The 18,128-nt window shown below is 29.7% G+C and overlaps 1 long non-coding RNA gene and 1 pseudogene across 4 annotated transcripts; both read right to left on the reverse strand.

Annotated features, from left to right (window-relative positions):
- Positions 1-140: 140 nt before the first annotated feature.
- On the reverse strand, positions 141-1,759 carry LOC111305488 (uncharacterized; annotated as a pseudogene). Its single transcript, XR_016331737.1, has 4 exons — positions 1,666-1,759; positions 1,208-1,215; positions 826-977; positions 141-744 (listed from the first exon to the last, which is right to left on the reverse strand). The product of XR_016331737.1 is annotated as an uncharacterized LOC111305488 (transcript).
- Positions 1,453-16,684, reverse strand: LOC111305489 (uncharacterized). 3 transcript variants are annotated; one of them, XR_016331360.1, is made up of 4 exons: positions 15,967-16,681; positions 14,490-14,654; positions 2,801-3,718; positions 1,453-1,761 (listed from the first exon to the last, which is right to left on the reverse strand). It is a non-coding gene; the product is annotated as an uncharacterized LOC111305489 (long non-coding RNA). The 3 variants fall into 3 exon arrangements; XR_016331359.1 differs by lacking the exon at positions 1,453-1,761 and having other exon boundaries at positions 3,385-3,435; positions 3,538-3,718; positions 15,967-16,684; XR_016331361.1 differs by lacking the exon at positions 1,453-1,761 and having other exon boundaries at positions 3,385-3,697; positions 15,967-16,676.
- Positions 16,685-18,128: the final 1,444 nt, after the last annotated feature.

Genomic DNA, 18,128 nt, shown 5'->3' on the forward strand with positions numbered 1-18,128 from the left:
GACTTGAAACCACTAAAATAAAAAAAATTTTAAATTTGAGAAAAAGAATTTGAACCTTTACGCTTAAGATCTGACTTTTCTTTTTTATGGATAATTGGAGGAAAATATGAAAAAGAAAACAAAGTGTATACAGAATCTAGTGTAAGAAACAATTACGCGATGATTAATCTAATTTACAAGTACAGCAGATTGGTTTGAACAAGGAAACACTAATTTTGGGTTACAAATAACTGTTCTGCTGTTTGATATAAAAGAATTAAATTGTAAAGTCGAGCAAAAGGTATGTTGTTGACAGAATGACATGCTATCAGCAAGGGAAACCATCAAGGCAAAGGTGAACAACCTTGATGAGTTGCTTCAGAAAAACCTATTTCTAGTAGGGTTGCTGAGCCAGAAGATAAAAGGAAACTGGGCTACAGCAATGGAGAGCAAGAGATAGTGGTGCTTGCTTGAATCATAACTTCTTATCTCTGCAAACAGAGTTCTATTCATTGTCTTCAACAAGAAGGTGCCCATGCACAAACATATCCACAAAACCATAAAGTAATATCGATAGTTTAAAGTGACCGCGCCACCATGGCCACGCATATCCCAGTGAAAGAATATCCAGCATATGCAATCATGTCAAGCAATGGGGCCTCTCCTCCCCCTAGTGAAAGCAATGATATCTTGAGCAGCATCACTTGGAGAAACCAGCGCACCATTCCTTTAACAAATTCCCAATTCAAGGCCTCCGGACTAAACCTGGCTTGAATTAGAGAATTGAGGATGTCATATAAAGATAAAATTCGAAGCTCTAAAAGCATTCCAAATATCCAAACCTACTTTCGTGAAAGACCTAATGAGATGCCGGCAAGAACTAAGTAGGTAGCAAATGCCATAAATGGAATGTACAAATCAGGGGCATTTATGTCATTAACCGGAGGTTTATAGGAGAGTTTGCCTCCAATTGGCTCTGTAATTCTAATCCAGTGACCCTAAACACGCAAAGAAATAATAAAGAATAAAGAAATCTTCGTCATATTAAACATTTATATATATATATATATATATATGTTTTCTTGTCAATGGAAGAAAGAGTTGAGGCAGTTAAGCCAACTATAGAATTCTGTGCTTAATGTGTAGAAAAGGAAGCAGAATAATCTTCAGTTTATTTCTGACATAATGACCATTCACCTTGAAGTAATATTGAGGATCAGAGAAGTACTTGCTTATCTGTCAATTGAAAACAGATTGCAAAGAAACCTGTTGAATTCTTAATGACAGAGAATACATAATTTTCATGTAAAAGCTTATCCACCAAAATGGTTAAAAGGGAGTAGACCCACTGCTCAGGAGGCTATTTTTACCTCATTGAATTATTGAGCTATCATAATGGCTAAAATGATACCATTAAGCTTTAAAAAGAAATTGTAAATCAGTGCAGTTTTGTTCCACTTAAAGAGAAAAATGAAAAATCATGGCCTTGTAATGTCTTTTACTAAAATGAGGCAAAAGAAAGATATTTGAAAGAATGGTTAAATAGCGTGCACAATATCAGGAGTTTACTTTTGCATCATGTTTATTGCAATAACTTACAGCTTATATTGCTTTGTACATAATTAGAGCCTGACCCAAAAAGTTTTCCTCCATATGCCCCTGATCCTTCTCAAATTAGTCCAGAACCAGCTCCAACAAATGCATTTCCAAAAGGATTGGATGGGGGATTTTGTGGTGGCCCTGACACTCCAGGAAGAGGTCCTAGATTATTATTGCGCATCTCTGTTATAAGTCAATAATATGCATATTAAGAAGAGGTTGCAACCAAATGCTGTAATGCAAACAGAAACGAAGAACTTAAGAGCTCCTCCAGCAATGACAATCACAGGGTAGGATTAAAAAATGGGGAATCATCTCACTTGCATACCAGAATTTTATCGCCACAAATATCCTTCATTTGCAAATATATATATATATATATATATATATACACACACACACACACACAGAGTAATATAGAGAAATAAACATTTGATTACTAAGTTCACACCTAACCACATTAAAGACTAGACAGCCTTTTTATTTAAATCCATTTATGACTCTCTTCTTTGAATCATTGGGTTTTATTTCCAAGCAACCTACACTACTCTTCATCCACATCAACCACAGTCTACAAACACTCAGAAATCAAAGGTAGATGTGTCAACAAGGTATATAGCTCAGACAATAATCAAGATCTAATTAGAATAACACAGCAGCATACATTTAAGTTTTATGCTAAACAATCCTATCAGGTTTGGTTCAGCACAAGACAATAGCCAAGCTCATAATCACCACTCATTCTCTAGCTCAACTAATTGACAAATAATCCTACAATTAAAGAAAAATAAAAGAAATCCCACAATAAAAATGCGAATTCAATCCGAAATAAAAGCAATATATCACAAAAAGAAGACATTTTTCAGTGCAAAATTAAGGTTCCTCTTGTTTTAATCCATATTCCCAATTTATGAAAGAGAAAACCTCAAAAGGTTTAAAATTTAGACTTTTAGAGTAAAGCCCATATTTTGCCACCAAATCAACCCCCAAGTTCCAAGAAACATAACATTTTTCTGTTAAGCAAACTCTGTTTTGCCAGCAACATTACAATTGAGAAGTTCAAGGTCGGACATGAATAGCAGATTGTAAGTGATTCCCAGATAAGATCCTTGGTTTTCAATGATAATATATTTCCACTTACATTACATACAAGAATAAACAAATAATTTTTTTGAAGGAATAAAAAAAAAAGTTTCAATAGAAAGAAAAAGGTAGAAAATACCTTGGAACGGCTCTTTGTCGGTTGTTCTTGTTCTGTTTGTTGCAAAAAGATTTTGACTTTTGCCCCCAAGTCACCGTGTTGATAGCCAAGCCCGCGTTGAAAACTAAGACGTCGTCGTTTATCACGGTGCTAATAAATACTTGAGAATTAATATTTTAGATATTCATGAACGTCAATTCAATTAAAAATAATTATTTAAAATTTAATTAAAATTATAATAATAAAATAAAATTGAATATTTTAAAAAAAACGATTATGCATTTAAAATAAAACTACCACTCCGAATGTAATTTTCTTTTTTATTCTTTTCATCAAGTAACTTCTTTTTTTGTCTTCGTCATCAGTAAAATGCACTCGCAATCCTGTTGATGATCCCATAAGACTTGAAACAATGAAAAAAGTCAAACAGTTTAAGGTTTTACAGTCAGCCATTGAGCTTGGTTACCACATCGCATTACATGGTCATGGCTCTTTTCCCACTTGGAGGATCCTTGGATCCAAGACGTTATGACAAGATTAGGCAGTTCACAACTCAACCTAAGCATCCAGGCACAGAGCTTCTTTCATGCAGGCAAGATCAATCATACTAAAAAAGCAACATTACTTTTTTTATTGAAGGGGCAATATACAGAATCCTAAAAAAAAAAAGAAAACATGAATTATGACCCAAAAAGAGGATTAAAAGAATCATTGCTTCTTCTATGAGAAAAGAAGTTCACCACCGGTGGGCCTTCTACCTCTATGTGGCACTGCTTCGTCAAGCTTTCGCCCATCGCAAAAAATTTCCCACTGCTGCCTCCTGCAAGAATCTGTATCGTGTCTCAGTCTCAGTGTGGTTTATCTTCCTCTTGGCGGCCACTTACTGATCCTCGCATTGGTAAGCTATTGCTTCACCAACTAAAAGATGGTAAAAGGACACTAACAGTCCTAGCATCAGACTTCAATAGCATGCCAAAATGTGGAAATCGAACGTTTAATTAAAACAAAACAAACTCAATTGCAATTTAATATGTATACATGATAATTAAGGGAAAAAAGGCAGCATGTTAATTATCTGCAAGTATACTAGAGAGGGGTATGCATCTTGAATTACGCCAGTCCTCTTTGCAGCAACTCAATATTTTTGTATATTTGAGACGAAATACTGACAAATTGAAGGATAGAATGAAAGATGCAGAGAATACTTACAGAAGAAAATATCAATCCAAAGCTAATAAGAATGTAAATCAGTTTTCAAATATTGAATAAAATTCTAATGTTAGCATAAATATAGAAGAAACTGCTAATTAATGACCTCCAACCGCATTTATGTAGATAAACTGGTTACCAATAACCACAAAACATAGTCAAAGGCAGCCTAAATTAAAATGAGCGCATACACACACACATATATATATATATATATATGTATATATATATATGGCACATAGAAGATCTAAAGCTCAAAAGGGCTAATCTATACGTATATACGATCAACCAAAACTTTGATTGGCTTTCAACCAAGTGATTTACACAATAGGGATCATGTTAGTGAATATATAAACTATTCTTCAACCCTCACTTAACAATTTAAATATTTTGATTAGGTCTAATTTCACCAGAATGCCTCACTGAACAATACTCGCCCCATTTTTGCCTGGTAAACCCTAAAAAAGTTTAAAATTAATAGACCAACTTTCAATTGCAACAATACACACCATAAAACAAGATGTGCCGCTACTATTAATTAATTACCCACTTAATTCAGTCACAAACCAACTCAAGATGATTTCTTTTAGTTCATTCTCCATAATGCCTTGCAAAAGTATCAAAACACAATTAGTTTATTGGATGCAAGACTTTGTTGAAGTATTCTCATCTTGACGTGCAATTAAACAATAACACAGATTTAAAAGAACATTTCTTTTTCTTACCTATAAATATTGAGATGAATGCAATAGGCAAATTATGTCTCCAAGAATTACCATAGATACACCCATTATATTTGTCACAAATTTTTACACTTCAGAAAAGATCATGAAAATTTAAGATAACGAGCACTGTGATGTTGTTATAGGCACAAAATTGCTCCACCCAGATACAAGTACAAGAGGGCCAATTCAAGATCATATGTGTGCTTTCCTCTTTTTTATTTTGTTGGAGAAAATCAAAGTGGAAAATTAAAAGTACATAGCAAAATGATGAAATTAAAGAAGAAAAATCTAGGATTTGAAACTTTGAACACCTTTATCTTTGGATGAAATTAAATTTTTCTAAGAGAACAATAAGGTTAAAGGAATAAAGGAAATGATGGCACTTACCTCCATATTCCTCAATATGACAATGAGATGCTAGCTAGGAGGAGGATCAGAGGTTTCTTGATCATGTTGCCTTGTTGAAAGCAGGAAAAAAGAGTATGCAGACTATTTTGACATAACCAAGAAGCCTTAACCAAAGCTCTCTGTAAAAGTTGGGGATTAGATGTTTTGATTTGTTTCATGAGGGTATCTTTATCTTACTTTTTATCTGCTCGTTACTGTTGCTTCAGTGCTATTCTACAGCTTTTGTACTCTTTGTTGTAGGTTAATCCAGCATTCCTGCTTCCTTTGGGTGAAAGAAAATTTTCAGGTATCCCAGAAAATAGTCGCAGGAATTTATGAAAATATGGGTTTTATATGGTAACTTCTAGGTTCTAGAGTTAATTGAGGTCAAAATTTAAAAGCATGGATACTTATGAAAAGAATTAGGGCCTACAACGGCATTTTCATACGAGTTTAACAATCAATGAAAAAAAAAATCAAGGTTTAGAAAGCTATTTTTGGAACTATGCTATGACTTTAAACGATAAATTAGGGTTAGGGTTGAAATCTGATGGTTATTTTGAAGTAGGATTTGTTAGAATTTGGTAGATGAAAAATCCAAAGAAAACGTAACAGCTGCTCAAATCTCATAAACTTGTTCTCTATTGCAAGGAAAAGAAAAAAACATAGGTATATACGTAGACTGATATCATTCCTAGTCCAATAAGGACTTTAATAAAGATGCAGGCCATAGGGAATTATTGAATTCGAAGAAAAATAAATCCTAAACATTTAGAAAATGCTAATAACACAAGAAAAACAGTAAAATAAAACCCTTAAACTCTCAAACAAAGATTTAAATTGTGATTGCGATCGCATTATATTTATTACGATTACAGATAGAATAAATAAGATAACGATAATTACGTTATCACGATCATAAATTTTTTTTTTTTTTTTACACAATTCATCACAAATGAAGTAAATATTATGGATAATCATAAACACTCGTATTTTATATTATTTAAAAATTTTTAAGACATTTTAATTACATTTGTTATATGATAAAACCAATTATTTAATATTTTTTTAGTATTATAGCTTAACAGTCAATATACTCATTTAATAGTTATTTAATAAGATATTCATAAATTTTACAAACATGATTAATATAATTAAATAGAATTAAAAAATAGTACCATATGTAAAATTAATTGAAAAAATATAATAGATGAAAATTTTATTTTATCAATTAACAAATTAAATCAATTGTTAGCAACTTAACTTTAATTAAACAAAAAAATGCAATTAAAAATAAAATTAATTATAACAAAATTTTAATGTAAAATTAATGATTATTAAATAATACTTACACATATAAAACACTTATAAAAATAAATTTACTAATCATCATCCTTCATTCTCTTTCAATTTAAATAAAAAATTTCTCAAATTCTTATTTCTCACCAAACTTTCTCTCTTAAATTTTTATTTAAACAATAAAATAAAAAAAAATTATTATTTTTAAACACCATCACGTGACCCAATATCCTCTATTTCTTCTCTACCTACTTTATTCCCCGTGTCTCTATCTTCCCCATTCATTTTCTTTGCATCTTTTTCAATTCCCTTATCTCACAATACATAGCAAACCACCTTATATTACACCCATACTTTTTGCTTCAATTCTATCTTCAAATCTCATTTCATCTCTATCAAGATTGAAAAAAAAGAAAGAACCCATACAATCATTACAATTGGAAAGGGTTACGAAATTTCTAAAAAAGCAACAAAATGTGAAAAAAAAGGTACTTTTAAGTGAATATCTTGTTATTTTCTTAGATTAATTTCTTTTTTTGTTTGTAAATTGAAACATAAAGTTGTTATTGATTGATTGTTGTGATTTGCGATTGATTTTTTTTCTTCTTTTCGGACTTGTGTTATAGCGATCCGTTGTTGCTACTATTTTTCGTTATGTCGCTATTTGCAGTTGCAAAAGACCATTATATATGTGAATCGGTTCTTACACTATAATAGTGGTGGATAACGATTTTGGTGGTACCTCTACTACAAAATCACTTTTTAATTCCCTGTTCTCAAAACCTACAATTTCTAGATCTCTAGAAATTACTAGAATACTTGGCATTTTAAACTTAAGACCAATGAATTAAAAAGTGGTTGGGTTGCGAAATAGCGACTGCTATTTTACGATGGCGGCACCTACTAAAATCGTTATCTATCGTTATTAAGATGTAAGAATCGATTCACATATATAATAGTCTTTCACGGCCACAAATAACGGCACAATGAAAAATAATGACAAAAACATATCACTATAGCTACTATCAAGTCCAAAAAAAAAAAAAAAGGAAAAAAACCAATCACAAATCATAACAATCAATCAACAACAACTTTACATTTCAATTTACAAATAAAAGAAAGAATTAATCTAAGAAAATAACAAGATATTCACTTAAATGTATCTTTTTTTTCATATTTTATTGCTTTTTAAAAATTTTGCAACCCCTTCCAACTGTAACAGTGGTATGGGTTTTTCTTTTTTTTCAATCTTGATAGAAATAAGATGAGATTTGAAGATAGAATTGAAGCAAAAGGTATGGGTGTAACATTGGTGACGGTTTACCGTGTATCATGAGATGAAGGAATTGAAAAAAATGTAAAGAAAATGGTAGGAAAGAAAGAGGCATGGAGAATGAAGTAGGTAGAGAATAAATAGAGGATATTCAATCACATGATGGCGTTTAAAAATAAAAAATTTATTATTTTTTTATTTTATTGTTTAGATAAAAATTTAAGAGGGAAAGTTTGGTGAGAAATAAGAACTTGTGAAATTTTTTATTTAAATTGATATTGAAAGAGAATAAAAGATGATGATTAGTAAATTTATTTTTATAAGTGTTCTATATGTATAAGTATTATTTAAAAATAATTAATTTTACATTAAAATTTTGTTGTAATCAATTTTATTTTTAGTTATTTTTTTATTTAATTAAAATTAAGTTGCTAACTATTGATTTAATTTGTTAATTGATAAAATAAAATTTCATCTATTATATTTTTTTCAATTAATTTCACATATGATACTATTTTTTAATTATATTTTGTTATATTAGTTATGTTTGTAAAATTTATGAATATCTTATTGAATACCTTTTAAATGATTATATTGACTATTAAGCTATAATACTAAAAAAATGTTAAATAATTAATTTTATCATGTAAAAAATGTAATTAAAATGTTTTAAAATTTTTTAAATAATATAAAATATGAGTGTTAATGAGTATCCATAATATTTACTTCATTTGTGATGAGTTGTTCAAAAATAAAAAAATTTCACGATCGCGATAAGCGTGATTACTGTTATCTTATCTGTTATGTTTGTAACTATAATAAACATGACAAACCGAAAATACGATCACAACTACAATTTAAATCTCTGCTCAAGACAACAGTATGTACATTAACTTGAAAGAAGCATAATATTTCAACTTAATAGTATCCATTCTAACTTAAATCACTCAACTAATGAAGGCTACAATCTCAAATATTCTTAGTATTTATTTTTTTATTTTTCTCACACTATGTTTGGTAGGAAAGAAAGTGGTGGGAAGGGGAAAATGTGAGGAATAAAAAGGAATGGGAGGAAGGAAAGTTATTTTTCCTTCATTGTGTTTGCAGTTTGGTATTGGAATGAAAGATAGAGGGCAAAAAAGATGTTAGGGGTAATATTATAAATAAAATTGTTAATTTAAGTTGAATGGGTATTTTCCTCTTACATTTGGAAGGATTGGATTTAGAGAGAAAGAAAAGGCATAAATCCAATCATTTTCCATCTTGCTTCCTATTTTCTTCCTACCAAATGAAAGAAAAAGGTGTAAACAAGGTAATCTTTTTTTTTCACCATCTTTCCTTTCTCTTCCCTTTTACCGAACACACTATTAGAGTTTTTTTTGTCTCTACATCACCTATCATTTGGACAACAAAATATTACCATAGGTAGACCCATTAGGCCTAACAATCTAAAATATAATATAATGACGTGATATGAATACGACACAAAAAAAGGATAAATGTGACGTTATCTAAAATTTTAACAATAATTATATATGAGTTTAACAAATAAAAAAATATATGTTTCATGTTTTTATGTTGACATGAATTGTGACAAGTAATTTTTGTATAAAACACAACGAGAATACACAGCTTTCAATATTTTATATGACACAAATACATAAATCGCAGGTCTAATTATATTTGTCACAAATTTTTACACTTCAAAATACACCATGAAAAATTAAGATAACAAGCACAAGAGGGCAAACTCAAGATCATATATATGTTTTCCTCTTTTTTATTTTGTTGAAGAAAATTGAAATGGCAAATTAAAAAGAACATAACAAAATGACGAAATTAAAGAAGAAAAAAGAAGGATTTGAAACCTTGAACACCTTTATCTTTGAATGAAATTCAATTTTTTTAGGAGAACAATGAGGTTAAAGGAAAAGAGGAAGTGAGGGCACTTACCTCCAAAATTTTTCTCAATATGACAATGAGATGCTAGCTAAGAGGAGGATGAGAGGTTTCTTGATCATGATGCCTTGTTGGAAAGTAGGAAAAAAGAGTATACAGACTCCTCTGTTACAACGAACAAGCCTTAACCAAAGCTTTTTGTCAAAGTTAGGGATTAGATGTTTTGATTTGCTATTTCATGAGGGTCCCTTTGTCTTATTTTTTATCTGGTGGTTGCGGTTGTTTCAGCGCTATTCTGTAGCTTTGTACTATTTATAGTAAGTTATCCAGCATTCCTGCTTTCTTTGGATGAATGAAAATTTTCAGTAATGAAAATATGGGTTTTATGCAGTAACTTTTAGGTTTTAGAGTTACCTGAGGTCAAAATTTAAAAGTATGGATACTTTACGAAAAAAATCAAGGTTTAGAAAGCTATTTTTGAACTATGCTATGACTTTAAACAATAAATTAGGGTTGAAATCCAATGGTTTCTTTGAAGTAGGATTGGTTACATTTTGGCAGATGAAAAATCCAAAGAAACATAACAGCTGAAGATATCTCATAAAACCTAACATATAACGCTGCTCAAATCTCATAAACTTGTTCTATATTGCAAGGAAAAGAAAAAAACATAGAATTTTGACAAAATAATTGCTAAACATTTAGAAAATGCTAATAACACAAAAAAAAATAGTAAAATAAAACCCTTGACTGTATATTCAATAACTTGAAAGAAGCATAAGATTTCAAGTTAAAGATATCATTCTAACTTAAATCAATCATACAACTAATGAAGGCCACGATCTCAAATATTCTTAGTATTTATATTTTATATCTCTTACACTATATTTGGTAGGAAGGAAAGAAAATGGAAAGAAGGGAAAAAGGTGAGCAAACATAAAAGGAAAGTTATTTTTCCTTCAATGTGTTTGTTTGGAGGATGGAAAATAAAGGGAAAGAAAGATGTTAGAGATAAAATTGTTAATTTAAGTTGAATAAGTATTTTCTTCTCATATTTGGAAGGATTGGATTTGGAGAGAAGGAAAAGGTATAAATCCACTCATTTTTCTTCTTCCTATTTCCTTCCTACCAAACAAATGAGATGATTGAAAGACTCTCTCTCTCCTATCAAACACAATGTTTTATGTCTATACATCACTTATCCTACAGAAAATAAATAAACCCAATTCCTTAATTTATACAAATATAAAAACCAATTATAGTAGATCAACAAACCTTCATCTCAAACCAGATAAATTCAATATATATAGATATCCCAACAAATTTTCTAAATAAATTTATCAATTTTTCCAAACAAGATTTAACAATATCAAGAAACTACAATAAAATGTATAAATTTTTTTTAGCAATTAAAAATCTGTTTACATTATCTATTAATATCTTTAATAAAGTCAATTCCTCCACATGCGTTTGCATTTCAAACCAACATAAGAGTCATTCACTAATACATGCTATTAATACATTCTACGCCAAAGTATGCGTTAAGTAGAACAAATTAGGGGAAACCTACCACATTAGGGCTTATAATGGTGGCCTAAAGGTAGAAAATGATTTTAGTTTTTGCATTGGTAGAACTAAATCTTAAGGTTTAGGAATCAATTCTGGTTTGAACCAATTAAGAATCAAAAGAGTGCAAGAAATTAATGTAACAAAAAAGTTTGAATGTAGAAGTTTAAAGGGTTATTTTGTGCAATGATCAGCATGTTGAAAATGCCATAGCAATAAAAAGAGAAGAAGATGACGAAGAGAGCAAGAGTATAAGACATTTCACTAAGCATACATGCCTAATGAAAACAAAGTACTCACAATTTCATTAAACAAAATCCTAGAGAAAGATGAAGATCATATAGGTACTTATAAAGACTTTTTAGACTACTTCAAAAATCAAAACTGACTAAAACTATCCTGCTGAAATCATTATTAGAGTTTAAAATGAGCCTTAACTTAGGTAAACTAAAAGCCCTAAAACTTCGGCAAACAATAATGGGGCAGGCCAATTAGGCGTCTGAACTCTCATCGATAGATCATGAAGATTACATTGGATTATTACTATTCAAAACCCAAACTTTAAGTTCGTCTGAGACTACCGCTACATCTTACAAAATTGAATATAACAAAGATTACAATCATATCATTGAGATTATATTATCAAAATCAACTCAGGAGTCTTATTTTGGTTCTTTAAAACAAAATAGTGCTAGCAGTAATGTAATTGAGTTTTCCCGATCAATCTACTAAGTTGCCTGTACTATTAAGATAAGATAATTAATACTATTAATGCTTTGCTTCGTATTAGTTTTTTTATCATGGTAAAGAACATTATTGACATACATACAAATATTTTTATTATCAAATCCAAATAGATGAAAATGGCATTTGATGCATGCATGGCCAATAAAACCAGTATACCAATGATATCTTTATTAGCCATTGGATAAAACTACCTTCAAAAGATCTCCGAAGTATTTTCTTTTTGAATTCATCAGGCATCCTTTCGATTTTATGTCAATCTTAAATGTTATGAACCTTATGATAAACTTCACTAAAGAAAACATAGAATTTCCATATTATACATCTTCAAAAAATAAAATAAACAATCCACTCCATTTTAGATTAGGAATCATCAAACACTTTTCAACATTAATTTTTTCTTTGTCAAGTAAAAATTTCAGTAAAAGTTATTATAAAATATAAGACACATCCAAAAAGCAGTGGCAAATAAGTTACCTAGACAAACTTATCTTTCACATTAGCGAAAATCAAGGTGACAAGGAAACTCTTATACAACACACAGCATATAAGCAAGATATGTATACAGCCTACAAAGAACAATATAATCAAAAGAAGAATAGACCCTATAATCTTGAATTAAGAAAAGAAATTGCAAAGCCAGCATGAATAAGTACTACATTAGGAATCTAACAAATAATTTGTTTTAAATGTTGACAATATATAAAAGAACATCCTACAATCATTCAAATATGCCAAAGATAAGCACTGTGGATCAAAACTAACAATAAAAACTTAACATGATTGTGAAAACAAACACAAACTACAAACAAAAACCTGCAACACACCAAAATCACATTCTGTTACCGTAACAATGATACAACTTTCTTAATATAAGTGTGTATTAGTGCAATGAGGAAAAAAGGACCACTGAATCTAGCTATTTAAGTAGATACAAAGTACAATCCTAAGAACATAACTTTAATTAATTGAATACTTGAAACAAAATAGATAATACATGTAGCTATATGGATCTAACATCTCAATGAGTTTTCCATTTCTTCTTTCTAATGATGAAAATAACTTCATTCCCTCAAATCCATATCATCTGAGTGATTAAAGTTTAGATCTCAACTAGAGAATGGCAAACTAAAAATCAAATTATTCACAATAAAACTTATAAGTGAGAATTATGAGACAAAATCTTATTGCCATTGGCCAGTCATCTAGAAAATCATTTTGTCAAATTAAACAAATATGATAAATTTCAATAAAGAAAACATAATATTAACATTACAGATAAACTACTAATCCAAAGGACCTTCATCTGAGCAATATAGTCCATTTTAGATAAGGAATAACCTAAACAATTTTTTCCAATTTTTTTTTCAATAGAAGTTGAGAAAAAACACTTAACCAATCCAAGGAAAAGAAGAAAGAAAAAACACAGTGTAAAAGTCTTAAAGAAGGCAGCTTTTATGTCTTGTTGGTAATCTTAATTGCTTTGTTTAAGTAATTAAGAGTCAATCAAACTTAAGAAGATTCATATTTCATAACCAATTTGTAAAGATGAGGGAAAATTTTTGGACAAAAGTACCCTTCTTACTATAAAATACAAATCACTCTATCATCAGTAATTTTATGTTGATATCAAGCAAGATATCCAAAACAGGCACTTCCTATCTATAAGACACCTACCAAAGCCCATCTTCAATAATTTAAACTGAACACCTAATGGTTATAGTAGTTGTCATTATAGACCCAATACTAGTAGAATCATTAAAAATTGTAGTAGTGAAAATAGCTACACTTATTTTCATGGCAAGGAAGGTAGTGAAGCAAGAATTGGTGGTGGTACAACAATGGTGACAATTATAATGACAGTTACTTTGATTGCACCACAAATTACACAGCAGATATAAATAAAAATACCTAAACAAGATTAGCTCATTAGAATATTATATTAGAGAATAAGAAACATCTTCAATTCATTACTTAATGCATTAATGATGTAGGTGTATTCCAAAACTTATTTAAAGTTCAAGATTAAGTTTGAAAATGATCTTTAGTGCTTAATTATGTTATCATATACTAAATATTTATTATTTTCATATATTTATCATAAGCTGTGCCTTAATGTTCGAAGAGTGTGTTGAAAGACCTTCCCATAATATCAAAGAAATATAATCCATCTCTCTCTTTGACAAATTCAATACATCTTGCAAATGGTTTTTTTTTTTTTACCTGTGCATAGGTTAAGATAACATATCAAACAAGAATTTTAAGGCTTGTATTGCATTTAATTTTCAATGCAATGAAAGCAAAAATATTTCTGAAAGAAATAACTTAACCTGTGCCCTAAAGGCGCAAAGCAAAAAAACCATTTGTATAGAGCAACTATTGCATCTTGAGAAGCAAATCATTGTAGACTCACCAACAACGAAGAAGGGATTACAAATATATATTAAAGTTAAAAAGTATATCAGGAACTAATGAATGATTAGACAAAAAATACACATATGTACATAAAACAATAGATAAATGATCAAACAATAAATTGATGATTAATGTTTCATTAAAAGAATTAACGCAAAATTCAAATTTTAGCTGTATGAGAAAGTTGAGTTACCTGTATTGCGGCAACAAAGATAGATACTGAGAAAAGATAATTTTGTACAGATCATATGACAACGATAAAGAGCACGCTTGTACACAACTATGTCCTTACATAAATAAAAATTAGCGTGCTCTCTTTCATTATCATTTGATAATATATCAAATCTCAAAGTAAAATCTGCAAAAAAAAAAAAAAAGGACATATTAAGAATATGTTGCAGAGAAGCATTGCTTAACAGAAAAGATGCTCTAAACATAATGATTTGCTCACTGACTTAGAAAGTACAAGCGGTTTTGTTATATTGACTGTCATAGAACATCATAAATTCAGTTTCCATTGACTCCAAAGTAGTAGAAATGCATCCAAAACTCATGATTCTAGCAATCCCGAAAAATTAAAGATAAATGTAAAAATATCATGTAAGTACATGCAGAAAACACTTATAATTACATAATCCTCTATGCGCAAAATCTGTATAGACAAAGTGGCATCTAAGAACATTTCTTTGAAGTCACCAATATCTTATATTCATAAACATCATCAGCTATGACACTCGAAGAAACACAAAGAAAAACAATCATAAGATTCCCATGAATAGGACCGAAAACACAAAGGTATAATACTGTCTGATACATATAGTAGTGCTGACAGAAATATGGGTTCTTTTCAAACATGAAAGTAGATGGGGTTTCCTTTTAACAGACAGGAATTTGAACTTTGGATAATTAAAAACATATAACGAGAATCAAAAGTCAAAATATCAGGTAACAGCATAGGATTCAAGACAAGATAGTTCCATAAAACATAATTTTGAAAGCATTGATTCTGAAAATAAGTAATATCACATACAGTGACAAATGACAACTTTGATCTAAATTTACAAAGAAATATCCTGGGAACCTTTCCTATCCTATCTATAGTTTTCGTTATAGATGCAGCTAGTTATCACCAAAAACCCACCAGAGTCTCCCTAACAGGACAAGCTGATGGAAAAAGGGGGAACTTTTAGATGTAATCATGCATATATATTATAAAGGCCTAGCTTCAGCCATAAACAATTTCTAAGGACTAAGGATAAACAATTTAAAAAACTGATCAAACAACTTAAGATTTGCAAATTTTTTATTAAAAAAATAGCCAATAATATTGTTTAAACACACGCACACAAACACACAAAAAGAGCAAATAAACCAAAATTTTTCTAGTCTTTGTTTTCTCCATATTTCTCAGCAACCAAGACCAAGTCGGTTTAAAAAAAAAAAGACCTAAAAATAAAGTCCAAACTAAAGCATTATTAAGATTTCTAGAAGAAACAAAGATGAGTTTTTCTCACTCAAAGCCAAAAAAAAAAAAGTCTTAGGAAAACAATTAAAAGCAAAAAGACTTAAAATATGCTAAAATTTTACAAGCATAAACAACCCTAACCTTAAAATTCACAGAAAAAGAGAGAGCCTAAAACAAAGTTCAGAAAACCTTGATGATGAACAACCTTGAACCTGAATTCCCAGATCCAAACCCAATTCTTCAACCAGGAAAAACATTAAAAATTATATATGAAGCAGAAAGTACCCACTAGGCCATTTGCACTGCTGCATAGTCAAAAACAAAACATTTGGTGGAAAGAAAAAGGTGAAAAGAAGGAAGCGTTTCTCCAGAAAAATAAATAAAAAAAAAAAGAGAGAAGAAAACAAAAGATTAATGATTAATAAATGGTAGATGAAAACAATGGAGAATTCCAACAGTTTTCCATCCAATTCCAGGAAAAGAAAAAAATTAAAAAAAAAAGAAAAATACTATATTAATAAAAAAGATTAATAATTAGTGATAATTAAAAGGTTTGAAGAGAGCTCTTGCATAATTGCAATTGATGATACGAGGGTATCGTTTCGAAATCCGCCTCTTTGTCAAGGATCATACAAATGGATTGATCCAACGGTCCAAATCTTAAGACGTTGTATCGTACGGTACAATATAAGATTGAAAAACCAAAAGCACATAAGTACAAGACCAAATAGGATTAGATCCTTGCCCTGTGCACAACTGTACCTGATTGTTACCGTGGCTTTACAGCTCGTGAAGGAAACGTACAGTTAGGATGGAAGGGATGTTTAAAAGGGTCATTTTCCAAGGTTGGTGGGGAGTCAATTTGGATGTGAGGTGCAGTGGGGCGTGGGTTTAACGGTCAAATGTTTTAGTTTTTTTAAGACTAAATGCTTAATTATAGATTTGGATGATTTTGAATTACAGATCAAATATTTTATTTAATTTAAATTAAAATCAATCATTTTTAGATATGTTAAATAAGGAAATTTTGTAAAGGAAAGTCGAAAGTGCAATACACGCGTCCATTAAATCTATTAATAACATAGGTGGTAAGAGAAAAGCCACGTGTGCATTTGAGGTAAAAAAATTAAAATAAGATTTATTTTTAAAAAAGATCAAACTATTTTTGTTTTTTTCTCTCTTTTTTCTTCTGCCCTTCCCCTTTTTTCCCACTAAAAGCACGCATCTCAACCCTTTTTTTTTTTGTTATTTTCTTCTTTCTCCGTAACCGTAGGATGCAGCCAGCTCCATAAACAAAGTTTGAATCTTGTCAACGGTTTTATTACCTTGTTCAGGTTTAACAAGGGCGAGTTGCTTTAGAATGGGATAGTAGATGTTGGCTGGATGGGAGATCTTTTTGGATGTGAGGAAGGGAAGGAGCGGTGGTTGAAGGAGGAGACGATGCGAAGAGAGGGATGCTGGGTCTCCATGGCTGAGTTTTTTTAGTGGTTTGGAGTCGGGTCTCAAGTTGGGTGCGAAAGGATGTGATGAGTGCTACGGTGTCTTCGTTGCCTGGGGTAGGGGTGAGATAAAAAATATCGCCTGGGAAAAGGGTCGAGAAGAAAATAAAGAAAATCGAAACGATATGAAATTATTGTGGTTGATTCCATTAGGATTGAATTTTTTACTTCATTCAGATTAAATTTAAATCGAATTTTGAACTAAAAGATAAAAATTAAAAAAATAAATTCAATTGATTTATATATTGTATAAAATTTTATTAAAAAAATAATTTTATATTAAATTTATTTAAATAAATTAAATTTTTATATAAAAATAATATCTAAATTAAAAATTAAATTTTAAAAATTAATAAACTAAACTAAATTAAATCAAATCAATAAAATTTAATTTAATTTAAATAAAATTATATAAAAATTAATTTAAAATTTTAAAATTTATAATATTATATAATATTTAAAAAATTAAACCGAATTTGATTCAACTTTAATCATATCATTTCAATCGGTTTGAATATCTATGTTTGTGTTTTTTTCACTTTTATTACTGTTTATGTGCAACGAAGTTGGGGATTTTAGGATTGTAGTATTTTTTATTCAAAATCTTATTTTTTTCAATCAGACAAAGGGTAGGGATTTAAATTTTTTTTTTTCAATTCGATTAAAAATCATGAAAAAATAGAAAGGCGAGAAGAGAAAATCTAGGTTTTTTGTTTTTTTATTAAAAGAAAAGCTTGGTTTTGAGCTTTCTTCTTTACTTCAATTATGCAGAACAGTTTTCTTTCCAATAATAATTTGCTTTAATTTATGATTTTGTTATAAAGTTAGGTTTAATTCTTTAATTTTTAATGTTAGACTTTTTCTTTCG

This window comes from Durio zibethinus, chromosome 21, assembly GCF_047325235.1.
Source record: "Durio zibethinus cultivar Kanyao isolate XHJ-2024 chromosome 21, ASM4732523v1, whole genome shotgun sequence".
Classification (NCBI taxonomy): Eukaryota; Viridiplantae; Streptophyta; class Magnoliopsida; order Malvales; family Malvaceae; genus Durio; species Durio zibethinus.